We start from the raw sequence: 21259 nt of genomic DNA on the forward strand, positions 1-21259 counted from the left end.
GAATTCAGCCTGGTTAATCAGTCGTTCTCTTGCCTGCAAAACAACACAGCAAGAAACAACTTAGAGGCTTTTCAATCCTCTGATGTGTTTAATTTGTTATCTAGCAAGCAATAAAGAGAAAAAGAAATTCTCCGGAGTTTTATAATATTTACAGTCCTCTCGCTAGGGAACTGGAGTTTGCCCAGGAGGCATATTGCAAAGTGAGTGTCTGGCCCCAGGGAAAGACCCAGAATTCTGTAACAGTCCTGTTGGCCTAGTGATGTTTATCAGAATGGTGAAGATTTCCAAATGGTGCTTATCAGTGTACGAAGGCACTTATCACAAGTAAGGAAAGACTTCCATTGATTTGGTTCAAAGGGCAGCCCAAGACACTCAGTGAATCACATTCCCTGCCCACCTCCGTGCAATCCTCCCACCACCCCTGGGTGACCCAGGCTGGCTTCACCAGGGTCTGGGTTTGAAATCACAAGGCGTCTGTGACAGTCTACTTTCCTCTCAGGTCGCTGTGTGATGACCGACCTCCAACGCTTAATTCTGATTTCAAGAATGCATTTGGTAGATGGATGATCAGTACCCAACTGGGTCGGGGCTTCAGTTTTCAAGATCTCAACTGAATGCCTTCGAAGCTTCTGAGCAGATGAGAAAGGATGATCAACTACTTACCGATGCATAAAGGCTGAGTGGGCAGGAGGCTCAGACCCCTGTGATTGTAAATCCTTTTCAAGTCTGTTTATCGGTGTTCTCCACTAGTCACTCTGTGATGTTTTAGGACTCGCTTTAAAATGAAGAAGTATTTAGGGGCGCCTGGGTGGCTCAGTCGGTTAAGCGTCCGACTTCAGCTCAGGTCACGATCTCACGGTCCGTGGGTTCGAGCCCCGCGTCAGGCTCTGGGCTGATGGCTCGGAGCCTGGAGCCTGCTTCCGATTCTGTGTCTCCCTCTTTCTCTGCCCCTCCCCTGTTCATGCTCTGTCTCTCTCTGTCTCAAAAATAAAAATAAACATTAAAAAAAATAAAATGAAGAAGTATTTAATTTTATTGATCACTACCCATGTGCTGTGTTTCTAGGACTGCCTATTTATTGGTGTTTCTGTAAAAACAACAGCAGCCACGTGTTGTGGAAACAGTCTCAGTGGAAACCAGCAGGACTTAGCCTGATGTGGGCATTTTTGTTACATGCCTCCCCAGAAATGCTTGAGTTAATATTTTTACAATAGAAAAAAAAAGGCAATAAAAGCTTTTGAAGCCAGATGTCTCTTTACAAAACTGCTGATGGGGAAACTTTTCTCATGTAGAGACTTCAGTTAAGGTGATCAAATAAAATCAGTTATATTTAAAGTTGCTGGCTTTTTTGTTTATCTCGGTCAAATAAAGCTGTGTGTTCTAGTGAAGAAACTGAAGGTCAAAGGTCAAAGGACAAAGATTCTGGTGAGGTCTTGCATTAGGGAAGCCTTTTTAGCAGTGACTTCAGCCTTGGCAGGTGGTAATGCTGTTCAAGTCATGGTCAGAGGACGGAAGGGTTCCAAAATCTAAGTCTGATTTGGACCGCAGACATTGCACTTGCAACTTGGGTAGGGCACTTTTTACTAGTTTTCTGATCTGCACCAAGTCTTAATTGCCAACTCTCTCTCTCTCTCTTTGTTAACTGTCAATAGTAAATAATTGCTAGTCTAAAACATTCACCTGTCAACAAAGTGATGTATGTTTTGGAGAGAGTCAACAAGCAAGAATTGAAGTGACTTCAGTTGGTTTCCCCCCACTTATTTCCCTTGGCAGAATCCATCCTCGTATGGTAATTAACTCTCGTTTATTTGTTTCATACCAAACTAAAACCTACACAAATCTAAATACATGTGGGCGAATCCTTCTACCTGGCTGCTTGACCACCATCAGAATCGCCAGTAAGTTGTAAGTATAGTTGACTTAAGTTCCACATCAGTCATTTCTCCTGCCCTCCTCTCCGACCCTTCTTCCTTTAGTGCCCTATTCAAATGTCACATCCTCTGAGGCCCACTTTTCTATTCTCAGTCTCCCCTCCATGAATTAAATCCTCCCTTACTTTGTGCATTCCTCTACTGCTCATCATACTTGATAGTCACGTGTTTATGTGTTGTCCTCGCCTATTCACATGAGAACCCCATCAGGGCAAAGGAGTTTTTAGGGCCTGGAAAAATACCTTGGATGGAGGTCAAAGGAAAGGACTAAAGTGATTTGCAGCCTGGGTCACTGTGAGAACTCCATCAATAGTTAACTAGTCAGGAGGGACCTGTTTTGGTCAAGGGGGAGGGGGCGAGAGGCAAGATGATGAATTACATTTCAGTTGTATTAAGTCTAAGGTGCTGGAAGCACGTTCAGAAGGATATTTCCAGCAGACCTTCGGGAATATGTGAAAAGAACATGAGGAAGAGACACTAGAGGCAAAGAAATTTGGAAGCTCTTCACATAAAGGGATGGGTGGCAAAAGCCACATGATTCACTGAGTCCATGGAGGTGAGTGGTGTCTTAGATAGAAAATTCCAGGAAGACATCTTAGGAAAAGCTTTCATTTAGGGGGCAGAAGGAAAACAGCCAGCAAAATCCTTCAGCATTAGGGATCTAAGAGAATAGGAAAATGAGGGGCTAAGGAAGCCAGACTGGGTGTGGTTTCTAGAAAGGTGATCGATGCAGAAAGTTCAAGGATAATGAGAATGGAGGAAACACCCGTGTATCTCATAACTGGAAAATCACTGGCAACTTTCAAGAAGGCACCTCCAATTGAAAGAGAGGAACAAAACCAAAAGTCTAGCAGGGGATTGCAAACTCAAATGCTTATAAGGACTAGAGAGGTAACAGAAGTGAGCAAAGAGACCATGATGATATGGTGATCATAGGCCCCACCACACACCCATGCCCAGGCCATTGTTGCCTCATGGAAAGCATGACCCAAGACAGCCAGCTATCTGATCTTCACAGAGAAGACTGAATTTTTTTTTAGTGTTTATTTTTGAGAGAAAGAGAGTGAGCAGGAGAGGGGCTGAGAGAGAGGGGGACAGAGGATCCCATGTGGGCTCCGTGCTGCCAGCCGAGAGCCCGATGTGGGGCCTGAACTCATGAATCATGAGATCATGACCTGAAGCGAAGTCAGACACTCAACCGACTGAGCCACACAGGCTCCTTGAGAAGACTGAAATTCTTATTTTTAAGTGAAATTTTCCAATTTAAAAAATATTGTGAGTCTAATGAAACACTTCTATACACTGTATGGGTGTATTTGAGCTCGTATTTGAGCCTCCTGTACTAGCAGCCTTTGCTAGGTTTGAAGGCATTGATGAGAGGATAGGAATCTTCTGAGATATGACCAGTCTGCTGGGTGTTTTAGAGACTGGAGTGCTAGCAGGTATCAAAGAGAAGATGGAATTTTCTGGAAAGAGAGGTCCAAGGCAGAGGTGGAAGTCATGAGATCAATAAGAAGAAGAAATACCTTTTCTTTTCAGATGAGAGGGATGAAGAGAGTAAGAGAGAAGTGTTAAATATTGAGAATGAGATTTAAGGTAAATAAGGGAAGATTAAGGACCTTGAATTTAATGTCATCAGTGAACTCTAAGAAGTAGACCTTGAGATTACCTGTGGAGGAAAAGGGAGGCAAGGACTGCCCTTGGGCCATCGGAGGGTGGGAAGTGTTTGCAGTAGTCACAGGGTTAGGGTTCAATGGTGACAAGTCAAACAAATAAAGACCCAGTGGAGGTTGATAGCATACATCTAGAGGGATTTTCCATTTAACCAGCACTTTTTAAATGGCTCTGCATTCTGGGCACTAGGCTAAGCCCTGGGGATTTCCAGTCAAGTTGAGGAATTAGATGAAGAAATAAATAATTGCCACAGGCTATCAATGTCACAGAGGGGTACAAACAGGGTGCTTTTGGGAAAAGAGGAGACACATCCTGGAAGGCTTTCTGAGGAGAGGGGATTTAAGTCTATGTTTGAAAAATAAGTTGTAATAGAGAATCAACTGATGGTCACGAGAGGGGAGGAGTGGGGAGGTTGAGTGAAATAGGTGATGGGGGTTAAGGAGTGCAATTGTGATGAGCACTGGGTGATGTATGGAAGCGTTGAATCACTATGTTGCACACCTGAAACTAGTGTAACACTGTATGTTAACTACATTGGAATTAAAATAATAAAAAAGAAAAGAAAAAGAAATTGTAGTTGCTATGAAGGCAATGGTGAAAGTCAGAAGAGACAATATATTCAAAACACTAGCGGTAATAGCAGGCATGGCGCATTCTGGGAATTTCAGCTACTTCCATGTGTCTGAAACAGACTGCCGGTGGCAGAGTGGGAGAGGATGAAACTGAAGAGTTATTGAGAAGAAACATGAATGGTCATGGAACTTGGACCTGCCCTATAGACAAGGAAAACCCACAGAAAGATTTCTACGACAGTGACATTATCAGCCTGTTAGAAAGAACACACTGACTAGAATGAAGATCAGGAAGGAGGTCAATTTTGATCTGCAGTTATGTACTCAGCCACAGAGGATATATCTCCATGGATTTAAGTTAATGATGGCAGGCTTAATCTCTTTCTCCTCTGATCTAGGGCTGGAACAAGCAACCCACTTTAGGTTAATAGGGCATAAAAGGATGTCTACAAGGAGCCTCTGGGAAAGAGTTCTTTGATAAGTAAGAAATGCTTGAGAAGAAAGCTTCAGTTTTCCCCTTTGTTCCTCTCTTTCTGGATGTTGTTCTATGAAGATGTAACGTTTGGAGCTGCAGCAATTATTTTGAGATTATGAGGTAATGGTATGAGGTAAGGATGAAAGCAACAAATTGAAGATGGCAGAGCAGAAGACAGACCTTGGGTTCTTGGTGTTAGAGGAGGCCATTAAGAGGATGCGACCACTGGTTGACCCACAAACTGGACTTGGGCAATCAGAGGTTCCCCATCTTCTTCCCTGTCCTTGGAGTGTAGATTTCTGTCCACTGTTCCCATAGCTGGAGCCGTTTCAAGGACAGAACCTTGAGAAAGTAATGTGTTGTTGAGACCATCTGAACTATGTATGTGCCTGAACCTCTATAGGCCTCTGTATACAAACCTTTAAGATTCTGGTGGGTGGACATGGAGATACATTCATCTTGTGACTGTCCAAGACAAACCTCATATGTAAGCCCCCTTACTTACTAAAGTTTCCACCTACGGGAGCGCCTGGGTGGCTCAGTTGGTTGAGTGTCCGAGTATTCATTTCAGCTCAGGTCGTGATCCCAGCATCATGAGATTGAGCCCCGAGTTGGGCTTCATGCTGAGCATGGAGCCTACTTGGGATTCTCTCTCTCTCCCTCTGCCCCTCTCCCCTGCTCGCACTTTCCCTCTCTCTCTCTCTCTCTCTCTCTGAAATAAAATAAAATAAAATAAAATAAAATAAAATAAAATAAAATAAAATAAATAAAATAAAATTGCCACCTACCAATCTGGAGTGGCCCTCCTCTTTCTTTGGTCTCTCTTTGCCCCCGTGTACAGGGGCCAGTTTCAGATTTCAGCTAGGGAACTCCCAGGGTTGCAAACCAACTATGGTGACACCGTTTTGTTTCCAAAACCACTCTGGGATGCCTTGAACTTAACAAGCCAGTAATTGGTACACTCATGGTTTAAATCATGATTAGTTGGGTTTTTTGTTAATTGCCACATTGCCTTATATGTGGCCATCACAGTAGAAAGTTTAAGAAGCAAGAGATCCTAAACTGCTAGAGGTCTTCACTCATGTATAGTTCTACTTCTGGGTTCAAGAGGTATGTTGCATACTGTTGGTTAGTATTGTATATCTCTTACCAGTCTTTACCCTTCCTTTCCACATGTCACAACCGACTTAGACAAGGCTGCCATTCATCCATGTTTTCATCATTGTAGCTTTACTTGGTCCCTCCTAAACAGAATTCATTTCTTTCATTTAAAGTCCCAGTGTCTTGGGGCGCCTGGGTGGCTCAGTCAGTTGAGCTTCCAGCTTCAGCTCAGGTCATGATCTCACGGTTTGTGAGTTCGAGCCCTGTGTCGGGCTCTGTGCTGACAGCTCAGAGCCTGAAGCCTGTTCGGATTCTGTGTCTCCCTCTCTCTCTGCTCCTCCCCTGCTCATGCTCTGTCTCTCTGTCTCTCTCTCTCTCTCAAAAATAAATAAACATTAAAAGAATTTTAAAAAATTAAAAAAAAAATTAAAAAAAAAAAGTCCCAGTGTCTTAGGGTACATGGCTGGCTCAGTCAAAAGAGCGTGCAACTCTTGATCTCGGGGTGGTGAGTTTGAGCCCCATATTGGGTGCAGAGATTACTTAACAAATAAATAAACAAACTTAAATAAATGAAGTCCCAATGTCTTGGTATTCAAACTACAATTAGGGGTGCCTAGGTGGCTCAGTCAGTTAAGGATCTGACTTTGGCTCAGATCATAATCTCACAGTCCCCCGGTTTGAACCCTACATTGGGCTCTGTGCCAACAGCTCAAAGCCTGGAGCCTGCTTTGGATTCTGTCTCTCTCTCTCTCTCTCTCTCTCTCTCTCTCTTTCTCTCACTCTCTCTGCCCTCCCCCGCTCACACTCTGTCTCTGTCTCTCAAAAATAAACAAACATTAAAAAAATTAAAAATAAAATAAACCATAGTTAATTATGAGGCCAAGGGTCTTGTTTTCTTTATCTGTGTGCCCCTGGCACAAAGGCTGGCAAATAGCAGATGCTCAAAAAAAAGTCTTTTAAGTGGAATTTTGAGATAGAGGGCCTGAATAACAATAAAGAAAATATTGGACCTATTTTGTATGTTTCTCCAGATTTGCCTCACTGACCTTCAAGCTGCTCACTAATAGAGAGTCCTGATGGTGTTTACCTCCCCTGGTGTGAGGAACATCTCAGGCATGGCCCCCATCACACCCACACAATAAGAGCTGCAGTGGAACCAGGAGTCTGAAGCCAGCTCAACCTGACTCATGGAGCCTCTGGCTCCTCCCACCGCTTCCAGACTCAGAGGCAGCACCGTGCCTCACTCAGGCTGTGGCTTACCCGGTGACTGCCTGGAGGGGTCTTGTGTTACACAGCCCAGGAGTGCAAGGGACTTATCACCCTGGGAGGTCTACGTTGACCAAAGAAAGACAGGAGGTGAAGAGGAGCTTGCACATTAACTAGCTCCCTTCCTCCTTGATGGACCACTCTGGGCGCCATTATTCCATATGGCCTGACCAAGTAACTCGCCGGGTTTTCTCATGAAGCCATAGCCAATGCCCTAATGAGCCACTTTGTATTTACTATTTCTCCATCCCTGATTGACATCCTTTTTACTCACCCTTGATGCTCTGGGATTGTATTTTCTTTCCAGTTATATTAGCATATACCTTGCCTCAACCATTGTTTTTTAGGCTAAGACAAAGATTCTATTATTCAGTATTGGTTTTCTTGTTGCGTTTTTGAAATCTATCGTGCATTCACGGATGCCACCTCAGTTTAAATTCTTTCAAACATAGGTAGCCAGGGATGCCAAACAGCACAGCATTTGTAAAAACTCTTTTTAAGTAAACCATTATCCATGAGTAGTTCTTAAAAATCAGTCTATTTTTGAAACATTCTTAAACAAGGTGAAATGGGGTCTAAAGGGCAGCAAATTAAATGCCTGTGATAAGCAAATATTTAATTGTCCTTGATTTTAAACACAGACTTGTCAGACTGAGCTTGATAATGACTCCTTTAAAGTCGCATTATTTCCCAAGGCATCAAGCTTGTGTTGACAAGTTTCTTGAAAGACAGTTGGAAGAATAATTGAAAGATACATAATTAACTTTTGCTTAATGTTTGGTTATCGTAATGTCATCTAATATTAGTAAAAGCTACAGCAAGTGATCAGAGTATCTGAGTTAATTTCTTTTGACAGATGTGGAATACTATATTATTTTTTAATCATTATTCTGTTTATCACAGACATCTTTTTGATGCAGTTTAATTTGTTTTATACCGAATACATGCAGGAGTCATATATAATTAATGGAAATGTCCTCAGGAGAAAAATGAGGCTTCAGTCTCTGTGGCAACATAATCATGTTGAATTTATGCGTGACTCTAACTGTAGGGGTCTGGAATCATTAGCCAAGGTTAATGAAAAACACAATTTACAATAAAGATATTAACCTACATAATTTTATCTGAAATAAGAAACAAAATCTGAAAATTTTAGCATACTGCTAAGCTACCCAAGACAAAAACACATATACAAAGGAAAAAAGAAAAAGTTTTGGGTCTGGTTGGGGAAGAACCAAAAGAGGAATTGTACAAGTTGAAAGGGACATATCAAAAACAAAACAAAACAAACAATAAATCTAGCAAAGATTACCCTCTTGATAATTTGAATCTCAAATTATTCAAGCATATGTTTCCCAATTGCGATTGGAAAGTAATAGCATTAATAGCGAAATATGTACATATTTAACACACTTTTTTTTCCTATACTTTATTTATTTTTTATAATTTACATCCAAGTTAGTTAGCATATAGTGCAACAATGATTTCAGGAGTAGATTCCTTAAGCCCCTTACCCATTTAGCCCATCCCCCCCTCCCACCATCCCTCCAACAACCCTCTTTTTGTTCTCTATATTTAAGAGTCTCTTATGTTTTGTCCCCCTCCCTGGTTTTATATTCTTTTTGCTTCCCTTCCCTTATGTTCATCTGTTTTGTATCTTAAAGTCTTCATATGAGTGAAGTTATATGATACTTGTCTTTCTCTAACTGACTAATTTCACTTAGCATAATGCCCTCTAGTTCCATCCATGTAGTTGCAAATGGCAAGATTTCATTCTTTTTGATTGCCGAGTAATACTCCATTATATATATATATATATATATATATATATATATATATATATATATCACATCTTCTTTATCCATTCATCCATCGATGGACATTTGGGCTCTTTCCATTCTTTGGCTATTGTTGATAGTGCTCCTATAAGCATTGGGGTGCATGTGTCCCTTTGAAACAGCCTACCTGTATCCCTTGGATAAATACCTAGTAGTGCAATTGCTGGGTTGTAGGATAGTTCTATTTTTAATTTTTTGAGGAACCTCCATACTGTTTTCCAGAGTGGCTGCTCCAGTTTACATTTCCACCAGCAGTGCAAAAAGAGACCTGCTTTCTGAGCATCTTCACCAACATCTGTTGTTGCCCGAGTTGTTAATGTTAGCCATTCTGACAGGTGTGAGGTGGTATCTCATTGTGGTTTTGATTTGTATTTCCATGATGATGAGTGATGTTGAGCATTTTTTCATGTGTCAGTCTTCTTTGGAGAAGTGTCTATTCATATCTTTTGCCCATTTCTTCACTGGATTATTTGTTTTTTGGGGGTTGAGTTTGATAAGTTCTTTGTAGATTTTGGATACTAACCCTTTATCTGATATGCCGTTTGCACATATCTTCTCCCATTCCCTTGGTCACCTTTTAGTTTTTCTGATTGTTTCCTTCCCTGTGCAGAAGCTTTTTATCTTGATGAGGTCCCAGTAGTTCATTTTTGCTTTGGTTTCCCTTGCCTCCAGGGACATGTTGAGTAAGAAGTTGCTGTGGCCGAGGTCAAAGAGCTTTTTGCCTGTTTTCTCCTCTAGGATTTTGATGGCTTCCTGTCTTACGTTTAGGTCTTTCATCCATTTTGAGTTTATTTTTGTGTATGGTGTAAGAAGGTGGTCCAGGTTCACTTTTCTGCATGTTGCTGTCCAGTTTTCCCAGCACCACTTGCTGAAGAGACTGTCTTTATTCCATTGGATATTCTTTCCTGCTTTATTCTTAACTGTCCCACTAATGAATGAGGGTAAAGAGGTCCCCAAATCAATCAGCAAATGTTTGTTATATGCTAACTGTGGTGATTTAGTCTAGAGACCAGTGCCTAGATACTTGCAACTATGTTCCCTGATCAAACTGGAAATTGCTAGCATCAACTGTGACCTGCTTTATAATTGTGCTTACCTAATCACCAGGCCCTCTGAAGAAGAGAAGATAATAGCAAATAGGGAAGGAATGTTAAGGGAGGTAGGATGATCTAAGGGAGTAGAATTTTAAGAAGGCAGTGACCCAAATGTTGCCACTAGAACAAAAAGAATAAGGAAGTGCCTTTGGAATTACTTAGAAGCAATCGCTGGTGTTCTTCAAAAGAGCAGTGTCAGACACTCCGACTTCTGGCCATGATTGAATAATTGGAAATGGGATTAACCTTAAACAACTAGGACACTGGACAAAATATAGGAAACAACTGTTTTCAGACTTTGGACAACAGGTAGTGTGGGAATGTGATCCCTTGGAGAAGGTAGCCCTCAGATGCCCATGGCTTTCTGCCTTGGGGCACCTACCTGGCCATGGATTAGGAAAGTGGGTTCCATGTAAAACACAATAATTTTATTTGAGTTGAGGAGACAAAGATCAGAGTTCAGGAGAGGTGAGGCTGCTGGAAGTTTGTAGGGCAGGGTTGCAGAGAGGAGGAAGCTACTTAGAAAAAGAGCTCTGGAAGTCTGTATGGGCTTATTTTGAGTCTGCTGAATACAGTGAAACTCAACAGTTTGGGTAAAGAGAGGTTGGAGAGCTGTGGGCTGAACTGTTCCTGAGCATACACAGGAGTGGGACTGCTCAAGTTCTGACTAGGCAGAGAAGAGTGGCCTCACTGATCACTCACTAGGAGTGTTCTACAGTAACCCTAGAAAGGCCATGCTTTAGTAATGTTACTAAACTATTCCTAGAATAAAGGCTACAGGGGTGCCTGGATGGCTCAGTCAGTTAAGCATCCCACTTTGCTCAGGTTATGATCTCACAGTTCGTGGATTCAAGCCCTGTGTTGGGCTGTATGCTGACAGCTGCAGCCTGGAGCCTGCCTTGGATTCTGTGTGTCCTCTCTCTTCCTGTCAGCTTCTCGCACTCTCTCTCTCTCTCAAAAATAAATAAATGTAAAAAAATAAATAAAGTTTACTTTATGTCCACCCTAAATAGGCTTAAAAACAAGCCCCCAAAGGATCAAGTACCTTTATTCCTACCATAACAAAACACAACAGTCTTTAAAGGAAGACAACAAAATCCAGATACTCAACAATGTAAAACTCACAATGTTCAGCATCCAACAAAAATTTACTAAGTGTGCCAAGAAGCAGGAACATGTAACCTATAACCAGAAGAATAATCACCCCAAAAGGACCATGAAATGATAAAGATGGATGGAATTAGCAGACAAGAATGTTAAAGCAACTCTTAAAACTGTGTTTGACTATTTAAATGAAAGCATGAACAAAGTGAGGAGAGAAATGGAAGACGTTTTTTAAAAGTGCAGTTTCAACAGGGTGATGGAGAGGAACAGGGACCCCAGACTGAAAAAAGGGAAGGAATAAGGAACACAACCTGAAGGGAGTGGCCGGAGACCGTTTATTCAAGAAGTATGGCTGCAAAGACAGAAAGGGGCAGCAAGACCTATCAAAGGTTTGGATTGTTGTTGTTCCCTAGGGAAAAAAATGATAAGCTAAAAATGAAAGCTAAAGAGAAGTGTTAGAAAGAAGGATTTATATGAGGTTAATGGTTCTAGGCAGCTTTAGGAGAGAAAACTTTTATCTCTAAAGAAAGAGGATTGATTTTTCCCCGAGATAATGGAAAGAAGCTGAATATAAAATAGAGACAGAAAGTTCAAGGGAATTGAACAAGGCCCGGGTAATTAATGGAGTTTCAGTAAACAGAAGGCAAAATCATTTACTATGAGGCCCCAGGACTGGGGGATCCAGTGAGTGAAAAAAATGAGAAGGAGACTGAATTGGAGAAAATGTAAGAAATGAATAAAAGGACCATGAAACACAAAACAACTCCCATTTCCCCAAACACTGTGGATAGACTGGACATCAGATTTAGTAAGAGGGAAATAATAAAATGCAAAGAAGGAGGGTTTGGGTTAAAACGTGAAAAGGAAAATGATTTCTCTTTTTCTTTTTGTGTATTAAATCCTGGTGAAGACTTCCTGGGAGAATAGTGTTGAGGGTGGTGGAAAGGGAAAGAAGGGAAATGAGAGGCGGGAAGCACTGGAAGAGTTGGACGGGGTAGAATGGCTATAATCTTCAGGTCGCTGGTTTTATTTTTGAAAGTACATTTGTAAACTTGGATAATAAAACTATGCATAAGTAACATTCTGTTGCAATACAAACTACAAAGCTGTTACATTTCTGTGTTTCGGATTGAGATGCAAGGGTCAGGTCAGGAGTCAGAAGACATAATGTTGTGTCTGGTGGCAAACAGTGACCATCTTTATGGGTTAGTTATCTCATCTCTCTCAGTCTGTTTCTACATCTGTAAAATAGGCAAAAAGGCCACTTATGCCTACTCTGGATGAATTTGCACAAATCAAATGAGATTATACACAAAAACATTTTGTTCTCTGTTTGGTGCTATAAAACACAAGACACATGTAGATCTTTTCTGGGTTACCCACCCAGCTCACAGTGATTCATCTTTCTCTGAGAGTTGCCTTCCCATTCCCCAGTTGGATTTACTACATCACTCCACCCATCTACCCACAATTGATTGGACCAGGATTGTACAACTAATCCTAGATGGGCCAATCAGACTCTCCTGAGAATTTAGAATTGGGACCAAGTGTTTCCAATTTGCACTGATTATTTGAACAGAAATGTAAATTCTGAAGTAATGAGTTGGTCGTCTGCTGCCTGCTGAGGGCATGAAGGTGCAGAAAAGCCAGTCTAGAAAGAGAACAAAGCTGAGAGGCAAGGGGAAACTGAGATAAGAGTAAGAAAGAGGGAGGACTAATACTTTGGATAACTGCACAGTTCTGGACTCTTCCTCTTGAGTCCTGACTGCTTTATTGGCCTGGGATTCTGTAAGATACCCCTGTGTCCTATAAATAAAATCCTCCTTTCTTTCTCTTTCTTTCTTTCTTTCTTTCTTTCTTTCTTTCTTTCTTTCTTTCTTTCTTTCTTTCTTTTTTCTTTTTTTCTTGCATAATGTGGCTCATGTGTTTCTCTGTAATTTTCAACTAAAGAATCTTAACTAAAGCAATATAGTGAGTTCAATAGTGTCGCCACCACCACCACCCAAAATTCATGTCTACTCAGAACTTCAGAGTGTAACCTTATTTGGAAATAGGATTTTTGCAGAATGTGGGTAAGATGAGGCTATATGAGATTCAAATGGATTTGAATCCAGTGACTGGTGTTCTTATAAGAATAGAGGGGATAGAGGGGATAGAGGTGCCTTGGGTGGCTCAGTTGGTTAAGCGTCTGACTTTGGCTCAGGTCATGATCTCACGGTTCATGAGTTCGAGCCCCACATAGGGTTCTGTGCTGACAGCTTGGAGCTTAGAGCCTGCTTCTGATTGTGTCTCCCTCTCTCTCTGTCCCTCCTCTGCTCTCACTGTGTCTCTTTCTCTCTTAAAAATAAATAAACATTAAAAAAAAAAAAGAATAGAAGGGGATACAAGAAATGCACACAGAGAAGGCCGTAAGAAGATGAAGGTAGGAAGAAATTGGAGTTATGCTGACACAGCCCAAGGAATGCTGGGGGCCACCAGAAGTTTGGAAAGCCAAGGAAGAATTCTTCCTTAGATCCTTCAAAGAGAGCATGGCTCTAACGACACCTTCATTTTGGGCATCCGGCTTCCAGGGCGCTGAGAGAATAAATTATGTTGTTTTAAGCCACCCAGTTTGTGGTACTTCATTACAGCAGCCCTAGAAAACTAATACAAGGAGTAGTATAGGACAATTTACCTCAAAATTGCTGTTCTCAAGCTTTGTTGTCATGGAAAGAGCTAGACTGTACACAAGGGGGAGACCCTTGAAGCTTTCAAGTACCTTCTTGTCCCACAGCCGCTTTCTGGGAAATAGGTCTCTAGTGGTTTGTTCTGTATACGGTTTTTATATTTCTTACCATATGAAACCACTGCTGCTACTATTCCAGCCACACTCAGTTGGAACCAAGTTTCATGGAAATGAGAGAGTTAGAAGGAAGCCAAGAAGAGCTTCATGTGTCAAACTGCCCAATAGGGCTCAGTCTGTATTGGATGATGACAAATCACCTCAACCAGGAAATACAACTACTAACTAAACAAAGAGTAGGCAATATCCCAATCCATGCTGAGCCCTTGCTTCGTTTCTCCATGAGCCTATAGATAAACCTGTCTGGGAAACTCTGTGACCAAGAATGGCTGCCATGAAACAGAGGACATCCCTTGGTGCCCCACAAATCCCAGCAACAAACCCCCTTTATCAGGGATCATTTGGGCATGCGTCCTTGTTTTAGTCTGCTCAGGATACCATGATAAAATACTATAGACTGAATAGCTTAAACAGCAAAAATTTATTTCTATCACTTCTGTAGGTTGTAAAATCTAAGATCAAGGTGCTGGCCAATTCAATTCTTGATGAGAGCTCTCTTCCTTGCTTGCAGATGGCTGCCTTCTTGCTGTGTCCTCATATGGTCTTTCCTCAGTGGGTGCGCACATACACACACACACACACACACACACACACACACAGAAATTTCTCTCTCTTTTTTTTATTTTTATTTTAGAGAGAAAAAGAGTGTGAGCAGGGGAGAGGGACAGAGAGAAAGAGAGAGAGTCCCAAGCAGGTTCCATGCTGCCAGCACAGAGCCAGATGCACAGCTTGATCTCATGATCCTGAGATCACTACCTGAGCTGAAATCAAGAGTTGGATGCTCAACCAACTGAGCCACCCAGGCTCCCCTCTCTTGCTCTTCATACAGGACCCCAACCTGATGACCTCATTTTATCTTACTAACTCCTAAAAGCCCTATCTCCAAATATAATCACACTGGGGATTAGGCTTCAATCCTTCTCCCTAACATATTGTTAGAATCTTTTCAGCAAACAGCTGGCTCATTCATCATTATAATGCAGGGATTGCACTGAAAGATAATCTTGGATAATTTCTGTCCCCTCACCAAGATGCAAAGTGCTTCTAATTACATAAAGGAGGACATACACACAAATATACATAACACACATAAAGGAGGACATACATACACATATACATACACACACACATGAATATATAGATATTATATATATTCATAACTTTCTATGTGCCAGATGTTGGGCTAAGTGATATATATATATATATATATATATATATATATATATATATATACATACATATATGGCTAAGTGATATATATATAGCTAAGTGATTCATATATATTGATATATATTGATATAAATTCATTTCAGCCTTACAACAATCTGATGAGGCAGGTAGTATTATTATGCTTATTTAACAGTCTAGAAAATCAAGGTACAGAGAGGTTAAATAACTTGTCCAAGCTCATACAGCTGGTATGTGCTAATCCTGGGACTCAACTCATACAATCTGGCTTCAGAGTTCATGAATTCATAAGCCGTAGTTCCAGTTATGAGAAGCTGCTAGTGTAGTGATTGGAGCAAAGGACAAGCAAGAGGTATATATAGGAAGACTGGAATTGGAAAATTACGGAAAACACACTCTTTCGGATGAATCATTTCTCAGTCTACTATATCTGTGGACTCTGATGGTCATGCAGTAACTGACAATCCCAGAGGTAAACACAACTTGCCTTGGAATAAGACTGTATCAGTGTATGGCTCCAGGTATTAACCTTATCTGTCTCTGGACATTGGGCAAGTCATCCAGTATGTGTGGAAAGAGATGCAAAATATTTCTCATCACAGTCTGTATATACTGAGCAAAGACCTGGTTGCTCTAAAGTTTTGTCCCTGGGGTAGAAAAGGAAGAAGATCGTGTTCCTTCCCATCACGCTTCCTAATCAAGTGCTCCTGTGTGCTCCAACAAGAGGTTCTTCTTAGTTGGATGAATAGATGTGTAGAGAGGCAAGAGGCCAGGACTTATGGGCTCAAGAATGTGTAAGATTTATTGGAGCTGCTGGTTAGAACACTGCTGTTTTCGTGAACTGGACCAAAATGCTCTCACACCAAGCTTTTACCAATAAAATAAATAGCCTCAGGTGTCTATCGACCTAAGAGGACCTGCCTGTAGTTGATATAATTGCCAAACCGCTCACTGGGAACTTGACAGATGAGTCCTTTAGCTTTCAATTCAGGGTGAGAATTTGCACCAAAAAATAAGACGAGCCCTTGTTAAAGAGAAATATAAATTCCTATTTTCTTAATCTTTCACTCATTCATTCAACAAATATTTATTGAGTGCCTACTCTATGATAGGCACTGTTCTTGGAGATTGAAATAAATCAATGAGCAAAACACAGATTCGTGCCCTCCTGGGAACTTGCATTCTGGTGCAGAAAGATAGATAGTTGGAAATATACATAATGAATAAATAAGTTATCTAATGTATGCTAGGAGGCTATTGGTGTCATGGAAAAAGAAAGAAGAGCAAAATAAGAGGAACTGAAACTATTGGGGGCTGGTTGTGATTTTAAATAGTCAGGGTAGGCCTTATTGAGAAGGTAACATTTGAGCAAAGACTTGAAGGAGTTGAAAGGATTGGCCAAGTGAGCATGTGGGGAAAGATCACACCACACGAAGGAAATGGCAGCACAGGAGTGTGCTTGGTATGTTTGGAGAATGTCAGGAAGCCACGGTGGCTGGAGAAGTGGAGGGTGGGGCAGATCACAGAAGATGGGGAGAGTAACAAGGACCTGATCATGTGCAAGCCTGTAGGCCACTGTAGGGACTGCTACTTTTATTTATTTATTTATTTATTTATTTATTTATAAAATTTTTAACGTTTATTCACTTTTGAGAGACAGAGACAGAGTGCGATCAGGGGAGGGGCAGAGAGAGAGGGAGACACAGAATCTGAAGCAGGCTCCCAGCTCTGAGCTATCAGCACAGAGCCCAACACAGGGCTCGAACCCATGAACTGTGAGATCACGACCTGAGCTGAAATCAAACGCTAAGCTGACTGAGCCACCCGGGTGCCCTGGGACTGCTACTTCTACATTACAGGATTTTTATTCTGAATGAGATGGGAGTCTATTAGAGGATTTAGAGCAAAAGAAGGACATGTTCTCTCTTATAACCAGATCGCTTTGACTGTTGTGTTGTAAGCTGACTGTATAAGAACAAGAGTGAAAAGGGAGAAATTAGGACACAATTTCACTCATCAAGAAGAGAGACAATGGTGGCATAGATTAGGTTGTAATAGTGGAGGTGGTGAGAAGTCCGATTTGGGATAACACTTGAGGCTAGAGCCTGTTGGAGTTGCTATGGGTTGGATATGATGTGTAAGAAAGAAAAAAAAAAAAGATGAGTTAGATACCTATGACCATTATGATGGAGAAGGCTGCAGGTGGAGCAAGTTGTTGGATATACAGATCTGGAGGTCAGGGGAAAAGTCTGGGCTGGAGTTTGAACTGTGGGAGTTGTTGACATACAGATGGTATTTAAAGCCAAAGGCTGAATGAGATCACTAAGGAACTGAGTGTGGATAGAGCAGAGTCCAGGGACTGAGCCTTCAAGCATGCCAACATTAATGAGTTGGGAGAAAAAGAGGATTCAGTAAGGAGGTAAAGAAAGAGTAATTAGGAAAGGGGAGAAGGCTCGAGTGATGTTATTGACCAGGTGAGAAGGGATGAGATCCGGTATACAAGTGGAGGGATGGGCTCTGGACAGGAGCACATTTTGGAGGAGAACAACTGCACATTTTGAATAACTGAAGGCATCTACATATCTGGTGCTCTCTTTACGTAGTAAAGATAATTCTTGATAGTCAAGGAATTCTTTTATGGTCTTCCCACAGCATTTCCCCATTGGCCGTTCGGTGAATACTAATCTCATGGACAGTCAGTACTTCACAGGAGCTGTCACGCAGATCTCATTGCTGAACACAACGTGGTTTCTGTCTTTCTGATGACGTGGCACAGCTCAGAGGAGCTAGAGTGGTGAGGTCGCCATGGCCACGCCAGGAATGGAACCAAGGTCTCTGTGTTCGTTTGCGAAGGGCTCCCATGATAAAGTCCCACAAACCGAGTGGCTTAACTGCACAAGTTTATTGTCTTACAGTTCTGGAAGCTACAAGAGAGAAATCAAGATGTTGGCAGTGTGGGTTCCTCCCAAGGCTGGGAGAGAGCTTCTGTCCCATGCTTCACTTCTGGTTTCTGGCAATTTTTTGGCAGCCTTGGGCATTCTTACCTCATGGAGGCATCACCTCAGTCTTTACCTTCATGTTCACATGGTGTTCTCCCTGTGTGCTTTATCTGTTTGTGTCTAAATTTCCCCTTTTTATAGACACCAGTCCTATTGGATTAGAGGCTCACCTGACTCCAGTGTTACCTCATCTTACCCAATCACCTCTGTAAGCACCCTATTTCTAAATAAGGTCACATTCTGAGATACTGGCTGTTAGGACTTCAGCATGTGAACTTGGGGTTGGGGAGGAGAGGCGCAGTTCAACCTATGACGGTCTTTTAATGTCACATTTTGCGTCAGCCTTCATGGCATAGATTAGGCAACTGCAGATCAGGCAACTTGAGAATCAGTGGGGCTGAAAAAGTCTTTCTTGCGCATCTCTCCGATGCCAATCCTATCATTTGAACCTGTTGTCTTTGATGTGACTCTGATGTGACCAGTTTGACCTGTTCTAGAAAGCACGACCTTGACGAATAAGAGGTAATGACTGGAAAGGTAAAGAGTGAAGGCATTTGCAGGGAGAGGTGCTCCTCTAAGGCAGTGACCATATATATTGGAAACATGTTTGCCTTTTATTACACCAATGATGACAACCCAGCTTCTTTGGGCTTCACCTCTGAGATTCTGATTCTGCAGGCCTGTAGCCAGGAACCTGCATTTTAGCACACTTTCAGGTGATTCTGATGCCACCTTTTGACAGATTTCCCTAGAGAGCCAGGGATTCGTGGTGTGAGAATTACTGAGGCAACAAGACACTTAGGTTGGAGCCAGACCAGGCCTTGCCATCCAGAGAGTAGACAGAACCACAGAACCCCTGACCTCAGAGCCACAAGGGCCGGAAGAGACCATCAAGATAGAAAACAGAGCCCAGAGATGGTTGAAGCCAGGGCATTCTGAGTGCTTCAGAGCAGAAAGAGAAGCAAACCCAGGACTTCAATATAAGAGCATGCCAATGGATGAAATGAAAAGAGAGAAGACAAATGTGAGGAGCTGTCCCCTAAACCAATGTCTACACTAGATGATGTCTCCTATTTCTTTATCAGGTCACAGAAGCTGTCATGCTTCAGAGGAGGCCACTTTCCTGCCTCTCAGGTCAGTTTGGGTTCCTGAAACAGGGACTTACCCATGAGACAAAGAGCAGATCTGTTTTTAGTGGTTTTTTTGTGGGGGTCCACTGCTTCTGCAGTGGCACTGCATTGTCCTCAGCATACAAAGGTATAATAAGAACCCAAGAAAAACACTTTGAGTGTGTGATTGTGTGATTAAATTCACTGATGGTCTTCAGGCTTGGGTAGGTATACTTCCTGAGAAAACTCTGAGCCTAATTATCTGTCTGCATAATTTCTTCACTCTTCTTTCACCTTCGTGACCTCATTCGGTGTTCACGTAACCCTGTAGTAGGTGTTACCCTCACTGGACAGATATTTTAAAAATGAAAATCTGGGGCACCTGGGTGACTCAGTGGGTTAAGTGTCCAACTTTGGCTCAGGTCATGATCTCAGGGTTGGTGAGTTCGAGCCCCACATCGGGCTCTCTGCTGTCAGCACAGAGCCTGCGATGGATGCTCTGTTTCCCTCTCTCTCTGCCCCTACCACTCTTGTCTTCTCTCCCTCTCTCTCAAAAATAAATAAACATTAAAAAAAAAAGATGAAAATATGACATGCCCTCCTTCTGCTTATAATCCTTCAGTGATTCTTCACTGTTTACCCATTGGCTCCTTCCTTGGGGGAATACATTCCAAGTTAACAACCTAAAGAAAAAATGGGTAATTTGTACAAGGATGTATGTAACAGCTTTATTCACAACATTAAAAACTGGTAACAAAACAAAACCCAATAATAAAGGGCAGGGTTAAGCCAATCCTGCCCTCTCAATACACTGAATTCTCTGTACCTACTTCAAATGATAAGAATCTGGTCTACCCTGAGGCACGAGTGTGTATCTAAGTGTCTGTGTCTAAAGGTGGCAAATGTGAAATCCACTGAATAAACAGGATAATGAACACCCTGATTTCAACTCTGTAAAAACATGCATGTGTGTACTGACAAGGACTAGGCAGTAACAAAAAAGCAACAAAACGTTTGACACCGTATGTGGATCAGATCTCCTATTTAAGTGTGGCATAAAAACCGCAATGGGGAAAATAATGCCTTTGGAATTTTCTTCCGAGGACTCTCACATAGAATTGTATATTGTGAAGAGTAAACGAGACATGGAACTTAAAACCTTAAGACTTCAACGCAAGAGGGTGGACTAAGGACACGGTGACAGTTTTATGTTGGGATGTCAGTGTTTGAGTCAGTTCCAGCCAGAACGGGGGCGGGGCACGGCCACCTCCAGTGGCGTGACTGAGTGTGCTCATACACGCATATGCACACTTGGCTTGTGGTTACATCATTCGCTGCTGCTGAAGCAGTTCAAGGCCAGTGGGAAATCACAGAGCAGGGACAGAACTGCCCTATTAACTGAGAGAAAAACTGGTCTGACTTGATCAAGCAGAACATTAGCGTGTGATGTCAAACTGACCTTATGTACGGTTTCAAAGAGGCTCCAGAAACAGTTCACCGAGCTCTCTTCTCTTTAATGGTATTTGCTGGGGCTGAAAGCATAAAAGCATGGCGCTGGAGGCTTGCTGTTGATACACACAGATGGCTGCAGTACCCCAAATTTAGTCTCCGTTCAAATGTGTTCATCACATCGCTGGCTGTCTTTCAAGGCTCTTACCCCAACCCTAAATCTTACGATATTTGCCTTTTGTAACTTTCAGTAAACAATGGTAGCATCACTTGAGTCCTCTTTAGGTTTATCATTCACTGTGCACAGAAGAGGAGTGACTGGTAGGTCAGAAAAGATAGTGCCCTCCAAGATTCTCGGGGTTTTCTGTCCTTGTACATCTGGATCACTCAATCTTGGCTTATCCTGACTTGCTCAGGCCCTAAGAAAAACAGGTTCTTGCATCCCAAACTGATGGCAGTCTAGTTTGTATCCGAAAATCAATTTAATCATTTACAATGAGAAATCTAGCAGCCAAGTGGGGCAATATTTATGTTGGCCGCTTTGCAAGTTCTCTTCCCACAAATGAAACCAAGCAAAGATTAGAAGTCTGTTGCTGTGTGAGCATAAGCTACTGGTA

Source organism: Lynx rufus, unplaced genomic scaffold, assembly GCF_022079265.1.
Source record: "Lynx rufus isolate CCGP_SWC_20201006 ecotype Redwood Valley unplaced genomic scaffold, mLynRuf1.p SCAF_7, whole genome shotgun sequence".
NCBI classification, from domain to species: Eukaryota; Metazoa; Chordata; class Mammalia; order Carnivora; family Felidae; genus Lynx; species Lynx rufus.